The sequence below is a fragment of the Armigeres subalbatus genome, chromosome 1 (assembly GCF_024139115.2).
Source record: "Armigeres subalbatus isolate Guangzhou_Male chromosome 1, GZ_Asu_2, whole genome shotgun sequence".
NCBI lineage: Eukaryota > Metazoa > Arthropoda > Insecta > Diptera > Culicidae > Armigeres > Armigeres subalbatus.
In genome coordinates this window covers 306,370,560-306,384,287 of record NC_085139.1, presented here as the reverse complement: position 1 = coordinate 306,384,287, position 13,728 = coordinate 306,370,560, and the positions used below count along the sequence as shown (strand labels likewise).

The window sequence follows — 13,728 nt, the reverse complement described above, 5'->3', positions numbered from 1 at the left end:
AGCTTTGTACGAAGATAAAAACGCTTATCAATTTTCGGGTTTAGAATGTAAGTTCTCGAATCCCAGATAGTAAATAAAGAACGAACAAGGATAAACCTCGTTTATTTAGAACAAATGTACTAAAACTACACTGCCTAATAAATCACAAACAAAGGACAATATGCCAACCACAGAGCATAACAAAGAAACTTTCAAATACCCTCTGCTATGTGAGCAAATATTTGTCCATATTATTACAGCGCAGATCCGTTGGAACTCTTCCTGGACAAAAATCTAACCTCCCTCGTTTCTAGAGAACGTTCCTCGTTATCGCTGCAGCTCCCTCCCCTCTCCCAACCTGCCAGAATAGACAGACGATGGAGAGGCGAGCCGTTCTGTGAAATATAAATTGATATGATTCCATTTCAATTCCCGGCATAATTCAATTCACAATGTGCTTCTGTTCCCGTTGTCGTCGTCGTCATCACAAAAGTTCACACACAGAGAAGTCAGAGAACAATGGCCCGGACTGCAAGTTAACTGTGGCTTTTCATTTGTGAACCTGATGACGACGACGGCAACGACGCCCCTCTGCCGATGAACAACGAGGTCGACGACAGGGGGAGGAGTCGCACGCGAGGAGGGACAGGAATCCAATACTCGTCCGGAGCCGTTCCAGGCACTAGAAGGTGGTACACTTCTGCTATCTATTCCGGATGATAAAATATTATTGCTGAAATGATTTAGATGTTGTACAACACTCTCGTGCTCGGTCGGTTATTGGATATGAGAAGCGATGATGGGCGGCGGGTGGGCGGTACCCCCCTCCAGGTCTTTTTGTGTCGACGAACCTCCATCAGAGAGCCCCGTTTCGAGAAAAGTGAATTGGCTTTTCAACTCGTCGCCCCAGGACGGTGAGCAAAAAAGCAGATGGCATTTCGTACACTCCGACCGGGAACGGCATCCACATGATTCCTGATCCGCTTGTCGTTGACAAGACCGGGAGGTGTACATTTCAATAGCCATTTCCCACATCCTGTTGTCGCTCTGCTGCCGGGACTCAAAAACTATATGTGAGGGATCGGGCCCAGTTCCAGTAGCGAGGACAACGACGTTGGAGCTTTATCCCACTTCTGGCTGCGATTGCGGACCGAAATCCGAAATCCTGCACACGAAGCGAATACTTTTCAAATATTTATTTATGAGTTTATCTGCTTTTTGTGTGACCGATGGCTATCCGTCCAGAAGAGTCACACAGACACGGAGCCGGGCCCTAACCAAAGCTGGACGAATCGTCGTCTGTCGAAACGATTGCCATTGTTCAATGGTCGTCGTCGTCTGTCGAACTGGACGAGACTTTCAGCCCCAAAATGTCCGGGATTTTCGGAACAACCGAAACCAAAAAGTGGGGATTGATGTTTTGTTTTCAATTAAAATTTGATTCGGCATTGTCGGGATTTCGAAACTCTCCAAAGTCTGGTACATGTCAGTTGCAAATACGGTTGAGCCTGTTTGCCTACGCTTCGAACAGTGAGTGGCCTCGAAAGCAAATTAGAGGGAAACAATACGCAGCTTCACGTCCCATTCCGGAGTGGTAGTCGGGCCACATTCATCAATTCCGGTAAAAGGGGTTTCAGGTATTGGGGTTTGGGGCACTTTCATCGGAAAATGTATTGCGACGGGTTTTCAGCGTTGGTAGAAGTTGTTGGGAAATTAGAACCAATTGTTTGGGGGAATGGACTGTCAGAAGCGAGTATTTTGCTCGAGGGTAGTTCAATTGGCTTTTGAACTGAAATTTTCTGCGAGCTATTTTGCATTTTGAGTACCGGCTGAGCTAAGCAGAAATTTTTGACGCAGAACTACGCACTTGAATGATGTGAAGCTGCAAAACATTCAAAGTGGTTTTTTTTACTACTTGAGCTTCTGGGACAAGCTTTTGGAGCTTCGTGGAGAAGCTTTTAGAGCTTCTGGGAGAAGCTTTTAGAGCTTCTGGGAGAAGCTTTTAGAGCTTCTGGGAGAAGCTTTCAGAGCTTCTGGGAGAAGCTTTCAGAGCTTCTGGGAGAAGCTTTCAGAGCTTCTGGGAGAAGCTTTTAGAGCTTCTGGGAGAAGCTTTTAGAGCTTCTGGGAGAAGCTTTTAGAGCTTCTGGGAGAAGCTTTTAGAGCTTCTGGGAGAAGCTTTTAGAGCTTCTGGGAGAAGCTTTTAGAGCTTCTGGGAGAAGCTTTTAGAGCTTCTGGGAGGCGCTTTTGGAGCTTCTGGGAGAAGCTGGAGGCTTTAGAGCTTCTGGGAGGCTTTGAGCTTCTGGGAGAAGCTGTTTAGCTTCTGGGAGAAGCTGTTAGAGCTTCTGGGAGGCTTTTAGGCTTCTGGGAGAAGCTTTTAGAGCTTCTGGGAGAACTTTTAGAAGCTTCTCGGAGAAGCTTTTAGAGCTTCTGGGAGAAGCTTTGGAGCTTCTGGGAGGCTTTAGAGCTTCTGGGAAGCTTTTGGGCTTCTGGGAGAAAGCTTTAGAGCTTCTGGGGAGGCACAGCTTTTGAGCTTCTGGGAGTAGCTAATAGAGCTTCTGGGAGAAGCTTTTAGAGCTTCTGGGAGGAGCTTTTAAAGCTTCGGGGAGAAGCTTTGGAGGCTCTGGGAGAAGCTTCTGGGCTTTTATGAAGCTTTTTAGAGCTTTTGGAAGAAGCTTTTAGAGCTTTTGGAAGAAGCTTTTAGAGCTTTTGGAAGATGTTTTTAGAGCTTTTAGAGCTTCTGGGAGAAGCTTTTAGAGCTTCTAGTAGAAGCTTTGGGTAAGTGTGGAAGAAGCTTTTTTGGGCTTTTAGAAGCTTCTGGGAGAAGCTTTGGAAGCTTCTGGGAGAAGCTTTTTTGGAAGCTTCTGGAGGCTTTGGGCTTCTGGAAGAAGCTTTTGGAAGCTTCTGGGAGAAGCTTTTGGAAGCTTCTGGAGAAGCTTTTTAGAGCTTCTGGGAGAAGCTTTTAGAGCTTCTGGGGCTTTAGAGCTTCTTGTAGAAGCTTTTAGAGCTTCTGGGAGGCTTTTAGAGCTTCTGGGAGCTTTTTTGGGGCTTCTGGGAGGCTTTTAGAGCTTCTGGGCTTTGGGCTTCTGGGAGAAGCTTTTAGAGCTTCTGGGAGAAGCTTTTAGAGCTTCTGGGAGAAGCTTTTAGAGCTTCTGAGAGAAGCTTTTAGAGCTTTTTATAGAAGCTTTTAGAGCTTTTGGAAGAAGCTTTTAGAGCTTTTGGAAGAAGCTTTTAGAGCTTTTGGAAGATGTTTTTAGAGCTTTTAGAGCTTCTGGGAGAAGCTTTTAGAGCTTCTAGTAGAAGCTTTTAGAGGTATTGGAAGAAGCTTTTAGAGCTTTTAGAGCTTCTGGGAGAAGCTTTTAGAGCTTCTGGGAGAAGCTTTCAGAGCTTCTGGGAGAAGCTTTTAGAGCTTCTGGGAGAAGCTTTTAGAGCTTCTGGGAGAAGGTTTTAGAGCTTCTGGAAGAAGCTTTTAGAGCTTCTGGAAGAAGCTTTTAGAGCTTCTGGGAGAAGCTTTTAGAGCTTCTGGGAGAAGCTTTTAGAGCTTCTGGGAGAAGCTTTTAGAGCTTCTGGGAGAAGCTTTTAGAGCTTCTGGGAGAAGCTTTTAGAGCTTCTGGGAGAAGCTTTTAGAGCTTCTGGGAGAAGCTTTTAGAGCTTCTGGGAGAAGCTTTTAGAGCTTCTGGGAGAAGCTTTTAGAGCTTCTGGGAGAAGCTTTTAGAGCTTCTGGGAGAAGCTTTCAAAGCTTCTGGGAGAAGCTTTCAAAGCTTCTGGGAGAAGCTTTCAAAGCTTCTGGGGGAAGCTTTCAAAGCATCTTGGAGAAGCTTTCAAAGCTTTGGGAGAAGCTTTCAAAGCTTTGGGAGAAGCTTTCAGAGCTTCTGGGAGAAGCTTTCAGAGCTTCTGGGAGAAGCTTTCAGAGCTTATGGGAGAAGCTTTCGGAGCTTCTGGGAGAAGCTTTTAGAGCTTCTGGGAGAAGCTTTTAGAGCTTCTGGGAGAAGCTTTTAGAGCTTCTGGGAGAAGCTTTCAGAGCTTCTGGGAGAAGCTTTTAGAGCTTCTGGGAGAAGCTTTTAGAGCTTCTGGGAGAAGCTTTTAGAGCTTCTGGGAGAAGCTTTTAGAGCTTCTGGGAGAAGCTTTTAGAGCTTCTGGGAGAAGCTTTTAGAGCTTCTGGGAGAAGCTTTTAGAGCTTCTGGGAGAAGCTTTTAGAGCTTCTGGGAGAAGCTTTCAGAGCTTATGGAAGAAGCTTTTAGAGCTTCTGGAAGAAGCTTTCATAGCTTCTGGGAGAAGCTTTTAGAGCTTCTAGGAGAAGCTTTTAGAGCTTCTAGGAGAAGCTTTTAGAGGTTTTGGAAGAAGCTTTTAAAGCTTTTAGAGCTTCTGGTAGAAGATTTTAGAGCTTTTAGGAGAAGCTTTTAGAGCTTTTGGGAGAAGCTTTTAGAGCTTCTGGAAGAAGGTTTTAGAGCTTTGTAATATGGAGGCTTTCCAGAGCTTCTGGGGCTCAGGCTTTGGGAGAAGCTTTTGGGCTTCTGAGAAGCTTTTAGAGCTTCTGGGCTTTAGAGCTTCTAGAGGGCTTTAGAGCTTCTGGGAGAAGCTTCTGGCTTTGAAGCTTTTAGAGCTTCTGGGAAGCTTTTAGAGCTTCTGTGAGAAGCTTTTAGAGCTTTTGTGAGAAGCTTTTAGAGCTTTTGTGAGAAGATTTTAGAGCTTCTGGGAGAAGCTTTTAGAGCTTCTGGGAGAAGCTTTTCTATCTTCTGGGAGAAGCTTTTAGAGCTTCTGGGAGAAAGCTTCTGGGGAGGCTTTGAAACTTCTGGGAGCTTTTAGAGCTTCTGGGGCTTTGAGCTTCTGGAGAAGCTTTGGAAGCTTTTGGAAGAAGCTTCTGGGAGGCTTTTAGAGCTTCTGGGAGAAACTTTTAGAGCTTCTGGGAGAAACTTTTAGAGCTTCTGGGAGGAGCTTTTAGAGCTTTTGGGAGAAGCTTTTAGAGCTTCTGGGAGAAGCTTTCGAAGCTTCTGGGAGAATTTTTTTGGCTTTCAGAGCTTCTGGGCGAAGCTTTCAGAGCTTCTGGGAGAAGCTTTTAGAGCTTCTGGGAGAAGCTTTTAGAGCTTCTGGGAAAAGCTTTTAGAACTTCTGGGAGAAGTTTTTAGAGCCTCTTGGGAGAAGCTTTTAGAGCTTCTGGGAGAAGCTTTTAGAGCTTCTGGGAGAAGCTTTTAGAGCTTCTTGGAGAAGCTTTTAGAGCTTCTGTGAGAAGCTTTTAGAGCTTCGGTGAGAAGCTCTTAGAGCTTCCGGGGCAGTTTTCAGAGCTTCCGGGTGAAGTTTGTCAGATCTACTATGAACATAATTTTGATTACAAGCTTTTGGGAGCATCTTCTCGAGTTTCTGAAAGCAGTTTTCAAGATTCATGTTAATTGACTTCTGGTGAAAGAAACCCAGAAGGGTTCTCAGAAAGACAATATTAGTTTTAAAAATGCGCAATTGGTTAATGCTAAATTACATTGAAAGGTTCACGAGTTTACATCAATTTTACTCGCATTGGAGCTCAATGCAGACCAAAGCTGTCGAACCCCTAACGTACCAATATGTGAAGTGCAACGATAATACCCTACGGTCGAGAATGATTCTCAGTCAATTCCCATTGTTCAATTTAATTTCAAAAGTGTGCTGTTTCTGGTGGTTTACTGTCCTCTGTGTTGGACTCCGTGTGTCTCCGAGAACGGGAGGAGAAATGTGGTCCCATTACGTGAAACTTGTAGTGCTAATTTTTCAACCCCATCCTGTCTTGGAAGTGAAGTGTCGAGCTCTCTGCAGATTAAAAGTGAATTAGGGGAATTGTATGGCTAATGATACATATTAGTGTCAAGAAAAGGTTAAGGCGTTTTCTAGAATTCTTGAAACAAATCAAATCATTTTTAATTATTAATTGTTATGTCTTTAAGAAAAAAGACGTAAGACCCAAGTTGTTTTATAAGTAGTTTTATAAGTTCTCAAGAAAGACCAAGCGATTCTGTTTATGTGTTTCAACAAACGTCGGATTATAGCCCAATTGTTTGTAGAAAATATGTTATTCCGCGCAAACCAATGTATTTTTTTCCATAAATCTGCAGATTTTCACCCAAATTCACCCTAATTTGACTCCCCTGTTCAAGGAGGAAATTTCCTCCGACATATGACTGGGATTTGGTATCATCGTTGTCGCTATCACCGGTAGCAAAAACTCGGTCCTTCTTCTGCTGGTCCAACGACTTCAGCAAGAGACGACGACGACGACTCGGTACGATACGATGCGATACCCGGCGCAGAGGAAGATCACGTTCCAACTATATAACTAAATTAGAATCCTTGCCGGGGTATTCTGCTTCTGACAGGAAACAGGACTCCCTCGTTCCCACAACGGCGGCGTTCTCGAGGAGGAATGGATGGAGGGCCGTCCGTATTCCCAGTTCGATTTCGCATGGCTGCCGCAGCAGCACAGTCAGTGGCTGGATGTGCGCTGCTGCTCGTTCATAGTTCCGGGCGTTGTTGCCGGTTGTTGCAACGAATGAACGAACGAACGAGCCATGAAAGTCAGACCATCATCGTTTGCAGGAGAAAGGAGCTTATACACTTATTTATTTATGCAATATACGGACGTATGGGGCCGGGACGGGGCAGAGACTTGGCTAGGTTTTGGCTTCGCTCAGCCAGACGGCGAATAGACTCGTTCAATGTTGTTGGTTGGCAAAATCTCTGACTCCGACTCTCCGCAGCGGACCGGGAGGAAGCGCAGATAGCCTCTTTGAAATGCAGCCAGGCCAAGTGCCTTTGCCAACGTGGAGTGTGCTGCGAACAACGACGGTGTCGGCGGACGAAAACGATCCGCATAAATAGATAATTTAAGTAGCTTCGTGTTAAAATAACAATTTACGACGAGTGTATGAGTACCCGCACCACACCGGTACATGTGGTGTGCGATGGAACTGCAGAGGGACGTTTGCGGGGGCCAAGGGATGGCTAATTGCCGTGTAAAGAGGGTTGTAGAATGGAGTATGACAGCGATAATTTATCCAACCATTGAGGAGTGTTTACTCACATTGGCTCACACAATCTGAAGTGGAAACTGTTTTGCACTGGCGGAATAACTTCTCTCCCCGAATGGATTGGAAGCACTTGCCGTACCATGACCAGGTACGGAAAATCAAACAAACAACAATTATTGATCTTCCAAATAGGCAAAATGGATTGCGAAAAGTTTTAGTTGGTCATCAGTGAAGTCAAAGTAGGCTTCGCAAAGATCAACGTGGTCTTGACCTGTCTTGACAAAGGCGAAGTTGATTTTTAGAAAGCCCAAGTGTGGGTCTTAAAAAAATACTGAAAAGGGCAACTTTTGTTTTGAAAAGATCATGTTAGTCTTCAAAAAAATACGAGAAAGGCAAAACAGATAGAAGGTAAAGAGACAAAGTTGGTTTTCGGAGCGTTAAGTTCGAGATCTGTTGAATAAAATTTGATCTCACGCAGTTGTCTGCAGATGACTAAGTTGACCTTCAAACTGACTAAATTAGTTTTAAGAAAAACCAAGTTTGTCTTCCAGAAGTCCGAATTATCTCCAGGATGATTCAAGTTTAGATTTGGTATTTTTTCAATTTGGGAAACCAATTGAGAACCAGATTTCAGACAAACTTTGGATCAGATGCCATGCAACAGCATGTTTGTATTTCATACAAAACCATGACTGGATTGCAAAAGAATTTTTGATTTCAGACGACCTGATTCAACCCAAAGGTTGAGTAGATCAAAATTTCAAAAAAAAAAGCGGAAATGGAATAAAAATCTGCGAACTAATTGGTCACTTGATATCTAACTTCCGTTTAAACGTTAGAAACATTTCATTTTCAATTTTTGTTTATGTATAATATTTTCACGATTAATTTTCAAGAAAGTTTCTAAAGTTTCAGAAAATAACAATTCACTCATTTGGTGAGTTCGTTCCTCGTTTATATATTTGTTAGTTCCGTGGTTAATGCATCATCGTTTTCGTTTACATTCATTTTTATTATTTATGAGTCGCGTGCTAGAATTCGGGTTTAGATTCAAGAATTTTTCAATTAGGAGAAAAATTGAGAACCAGACCAGATTTCAGTCAAAATTCGGATTAAATTCTAGACGACAGAGTGCCTGCATTCCAGACGATTTTTGTGAAAGGATTCTAGACCTTCACCAGACCACCATCAAGCAAAATATAGAAGTAGATTTTTGATTTCTTTTTAATGTTGGGTGGGAAAAAATTGGCGAGAAGATTTCAGACACATTTCGGATCAGATTCCAGGCGTTAACCTGTCCGGATTCAAAACAGAACCAAAGCTGGATTCAAAACAAAATCTGAGACAAATTACGGACAATTTTTTTAACAGATTCCAAACGACCTGACACCACAGCTCAGGATGCGAAGAAATTCGCATCAGATTGCAGACGACAGCGTGCAACGACGATTTTAGACAAAAATATGACTGAACTCTGAATTGTATTTCAAACGATTTCTATTAGACATGGTTCAAGCAAATTATCAACCGAATGACGTAGGTTTTCAGATAAAAAAATGGGGACCGAATTACAAAAGATATTTATTCGGATCATATTCCAGATAACAGCATGCACGGGTCGAAAACAAAACCACAGCTGGAACAAAGCTTGAAACAGATTATAAACGAGGTTTTGAACGGATTTTGAGCGACCTGATTCCAAGTCCATGCGGAATATTGTCTGGATACAGGAACAGATTCCAGACGACATCACGTCCGTATTACAAACATAAACTAACTCAAGCGTAGTATTGTTCGGATTCAAAAGTAAGTTCTGCAATTTCAAAATTGCAGAAAATTAATGAAGACCAGATTTCAGACAAAATTAGGGTCAGTTTTCAGACAGCAGCATGCTCAGATTTGAACCAAAACTATATTTATGGCTGGATTCTCAATATAGATTATGGATGCTTTCTGGACGTCCTGATCTAAGCGAGACGTTGATCGGATTCAGGATCAGATTTCAGTCGAAATTCGAAACTGATTCCAAATGACAGCATGATCGGCTTTCAGTCAAAACCCAGGCAAAATGTAGACCAATATTTGGATGAATTATTGGTCAAGTTATTCCTTTGTCAAAGCGGTCAAAGGTTTTTTTTTGTCAACAAAGATATGTCAAGTTACTTAAACCGGCTTAGTTTTCAGATTCTGTTCTAAGTGCAGTAGTGCACGCCAATGCTTTCATTTTTCTTCCCAAACTACGAATTTCCGTCCGGATATCAAGTGATTTACCGTTCGGAATTCGAATGAATTACCGCTTGGAAGTCGAAAGAACTCCCGTTTGAAATCCAAAAGCATTTCCTTGGCATTTGAATGAAATTGCTTTCTCGTTATGAATCTAAACGAATTCCCTTTCAATTCCCTATTCAGAATTCGAAAGAATTTCTGTTTGGGATTGGAACGAATTTCTATTCAGAATACACACGAATTCCTGTCGGGATACGAACGAATATTGGGATGGGATGGGATGGAACGAAATATTGTTCGAATTTGAATGAATTCAGGTTTGGACTTCCAACGAAATCGACATCAACGAACCCCGGTAAGAGATTTGGATCAAATTTCTGTTTGAAAATCTAACGCATTAGATATGAATAAGACTAGGCTCTGGATTGTGTATAGGATCCCTACTGAATTCCCCTCAGAACTCATTCAGAACTATCGCCAAGATCCGCTCAAAATAAATTCAGATTCCTGTTAAAACCAGTTGTAAGAATCCCTTCAGGATTTTTGTTAGAATCCTTTCAGGTATTCGCCAAGATCCATCCAAGATTCTCGTCACGATTCTCGTCAGCATCCCTTCAGGATTCTCGTCAGAATCCCTTCAGGATTCTCGTCAGAATCTCTTCAGGATTCTCGTCATAATCCCTTCAGGATTCTCGTCAGAATCCCTTCAGGATTCTCGTCAGAATCCCTCCAAGATTCTCGTCAGAATCCCTCCAAGATTCTCTTCAAGATTCCCTAAGGGATTCTGACGAGAATCCTGAAGGGATTCTGATGAGAATCTTGAAGAGATTCTGATGAGAATCCTAAAGGGATTCTGACGACGAGAATCCTGAAGATTCTGATGAGAATCTGAAGGAATTCTGACGAGAATCCTGAAGGAATTCTGACGAGAATCCTGAAGGAATTCTGACGAGAATCCTGAAGGATTCTGATGAGAATCTAAAGGATTCTGACGAGAATCCTGAAGGTTCTGATGAGAATCCTGAAGGGATTCTGACGAGAATCCTGAAGGATTCTGATGAGAATCCTTGAGAGTTCTGACGAGAATCCTGAGAGGGATTCGACAAGAATCCTGAAGGGTTCTGATGGAATCCTGAAGGGATTACGGTAAAGAATCCTGAGGAGTTCCTGGTGAGAGTCCTGAGAGGAGTTCTGATGAAAGGAATCCTGAGAGGATTCTGATGAGGAATCTGAAGGTTGGTAGAAATCCGGAAGTTCTGGTAGAATCTGGGTCTAACATTCTGAGAGGATTCTGATGAGGAAGGATTCAGGTTCTCGATCAGATCCTTTAAAGATTCTCATCGACTTAAGTTCCCAGAATCACTTTCGGAGTTGTCAGAATCTGGACTCGTCGGGAATCCTTTCAGGATTCTCGTCAGAATCCTTTCAGGATTCTCGTCAGAATCCTTTCGGATTCGTCAGGCACTCACGGTATTCAGTCTGCGATTCTCGTCGATCGCTTTCAGCGAATCCCGTCGTCCGTCAGGAATCCTTGAACTCCTCAGAGATCTCTTAGGTTCCATCCAGAATCACAATCCTGTCAGACTTCCTCGTCAGATCCGCTTGGGATTCTCGTCAGAATATAGTTAGAAACGAAAATATTGAGCAAAAATCCTGGACCAAGTCTGAGGTTACGGTGAAGTGAAATTCTGATCAACCTGAAGTCGGCTGAAGAGAATGCTGCCAGAATCCTGAGGATCACAGAGTAGGTTTCATCAGAATGCCCTTCAGGATTCTTAATCCCAGATCTCTTCCAGAGATCTTATAGGTCCTTAGGATTCTTTGAATCGCTTACGTTCTTATCAGATCCTTCAGGTTCTGTATCAGAATCCTTCAGGATTCTTTCAAATCCTTCCAGGTTCTTAGTCAAGTCCTTCGATTCTTATCAGAGATCCTTCAGGTTCTCATCAGAATCCTTCAGGATTCTATCAGAATCCTTCCAGGAGTATCACTGTCAAGTTATTCCTTCAGGTTCATGTCGGTATTCCATCGGTTCTGGGTCAGAATCCGCTTCGAGCGATTGATCTTCTTGTCCTTCCCGCTTCAGGATTTTTGTGCAGAATCCTTCAAGATTCTCAGTCAGAGACGCCTAGTTCTCATCAAATCCTTCAGGTTCTCATCACGAATCACCAGAATTCTCATAAGAATCCATGCAGGATTCTCATCAGTCCCTTCAAGTTCGTCATAATTCTCAGGAGTTCTCATCAGATCCTTGCAGTTCTCGTCGAATCCCTTCCAGGATTCTCACAGACCTAGGATCCTATATCAGTAATCTCTGTTCGATCTTGATCCAGAGATCCTTCAGGATTCTCGTCAAGAATTCGCTTCAGGGTTCAGTCGGAGATTTCGCTTCGGATTCTCGTCAGGTTACAACTAGGATTCTCATCAGAATCGCCTTAGGTTCCGTCGCGAATCCACTTTGAAGTTTTTCATCAGAATCCTTGGATTGCTCAGTCTAGGTATATCATGCGTCTGTCTGGGAGCGAATCCTGCGTGAGGAGTATCGAGACGAGGTAGATCCTGAAGCAATTCTGACGAGAAGCCGGGATTCTGACCAGAAATCCTGAAGTATCTGAGGCGAGAATCTGGTGCAGAAAGGATTCTGACGAGATATGAAGGATTCTGACACGAATCTGAAGAGAATTCTGACGAGTGACTGAAAGTTCTGACGAAGCGTGAAAGTTGGAGGATCTGAAGGGACTTGACGAGGGTCCGAGAAAGTTCTGACGAGTCGTGAAGTTCTGACGAGCGCCGTGAAGAGTTCTGGCAGAAGATACGAAAGGATTCTGAGGAGTCCCTGAAGAGTTCTAGGAAGATCCTGAGAGAGGATTCTGATGAGGAATCTTGAGGATTCTGAAAATGAGAACCTGTAGGGATCTGTTGGAGAGAGATCACGGAGGTTGCAGTGAGATCTCGAGAGTTCTGGTGAGGTCTGGAGGAGTTCAGTGAGGTCTGGAGGACTACAGTGAGAATCTGGAGGATGCAGTGAGGAACCTGGAGGTTCTGAGAATCACCGGTTCGGTGGGAGTCAGAGTTCTGGTGAGAATCCTGGGGAGGTTCACGGTGAGGTCCTGGGAGGAGTTCGTGAGGTCTGGAGGTTCGGTGAAGTCACCGGAGGTTGCAGTGGGGTCCTGGGAGTTCTGATGAGGTCTGGAGGTTCTGATGAGGTCTGGAGGGTTCTGAGGTGAGGATCCTGGAGGTTCGTGCAAGGTCTGAGGTTCGGTGGGAATCTGGAGGTTCGGTAGGAATCCTGGAAGGTTCTGGTGATGCAGAGATCCTGAGAGGTTCTGATTGAGATCTGAGAGGTTCACAGTGGGATCCTGGAGGTTCTGGTGGGAATCTGGAGGGTTTCTGATGGAATCCTGGAGGTTCTGATGGGATCCTGAGAGGTTCTGGTAAGAATCTGAAGAGGTTCTGATGCAAAAGATCCGAGAGGTTCTGATAAAGAATCCTGAGAGGAGTTCTGATAAGATCACAGAGGAGTTCAGGTAGAATCTGGAGGTTCATTGATAAAGAATCACGGAGGATTCACAGTAAGATCACAGAGGGATTCTGTTAAAGAATCCTGGAGAGTTCTGATAAAGAATCTGGAAGGGTTACGGTAAGAATCGATGAAGGTTCACGGTAAGATCACTGAGGTTCTGATAAGGAATCTGAGAGGAGTTCGATGAGAATCCTGGAAGGGTTCTGGTAAGAATGCAGAGGATTCTGATAAGAATCCTGAAGGGTTGCGTGGAGATCCTGGAAGGATTCTGAGTCAGTATTCCTTCAGGATTCAGGTCGGTATTCACCCCAGGATTCAGGTCAGAATCCTTCAAGTTCTGAATTGAAATCCTTCAGGTTTGTCACAATCCCTTCAGGTTTGTCGAAGTCGCTAAAGGATTCTAATCACAGTCCACTAAGGGATTCTCATCAGAGGCTCCCTTCAGGGATTCTAATAAAGGCCTCCATTCAAATTCTCATAGAATCACTGGGTTATCGTCGGAATCCTTGCTTCGGGTTCTCAAGTAAGGAACCTCCGAGTTTACTCAAGTAAGTCACTTCCAAGGATTTCAATGAATATTCAAGTTCTCATCCAGGAGTCCTTTAGGTTCTGAGTAAGTCCTTTACAAGTTATAAATGGGTCCTTCCAGGGTTGCTGTCAGGGAATTGCTGGGTTTGATAAAGGAATTCCTTTGGGTTTCCTCGTGAAATTTCAACCCGGTTCTCATAGAATCTTCCAGGTTCTCGTCCAGATCTTTGGTTCTCATCAGAATCGCTAAGTTACTCATCAAGTCATGGGATTCTCAAATCATTTGAGGAGAGATGCAGAGTTCATTGAGAATCTGAAACTGATCTGGGGAGAATCATGAGAGTTCTGGGCGGAAGATGCAGAGGAATGACGAGAATGCAAGGGATTCGCGACAGAGGAATCCTGGAGGATTCTGGAAAAGCCTGAAGAGTTCTGACAGGAATACAAGAAAAGGATTCGACGAGGAATCCTAGAAAGTTC

The 13,728-nt window shown here is 43.7% G+C and overlaps 1 protein-coding gene across 11 annotated transcripts in view; it reads right to left on the bottom strand.

Moving 5' to 3' along the window:
* Positions 1-13,728, bottom strand: part of LOC134207876 (mucin-2) — a 600,615-nt gene that overhangs the window by 66,607 nt on the left and 520,280 nt on the right. The gene's annotated exons all lie outside the window — the stretch shown is intronic.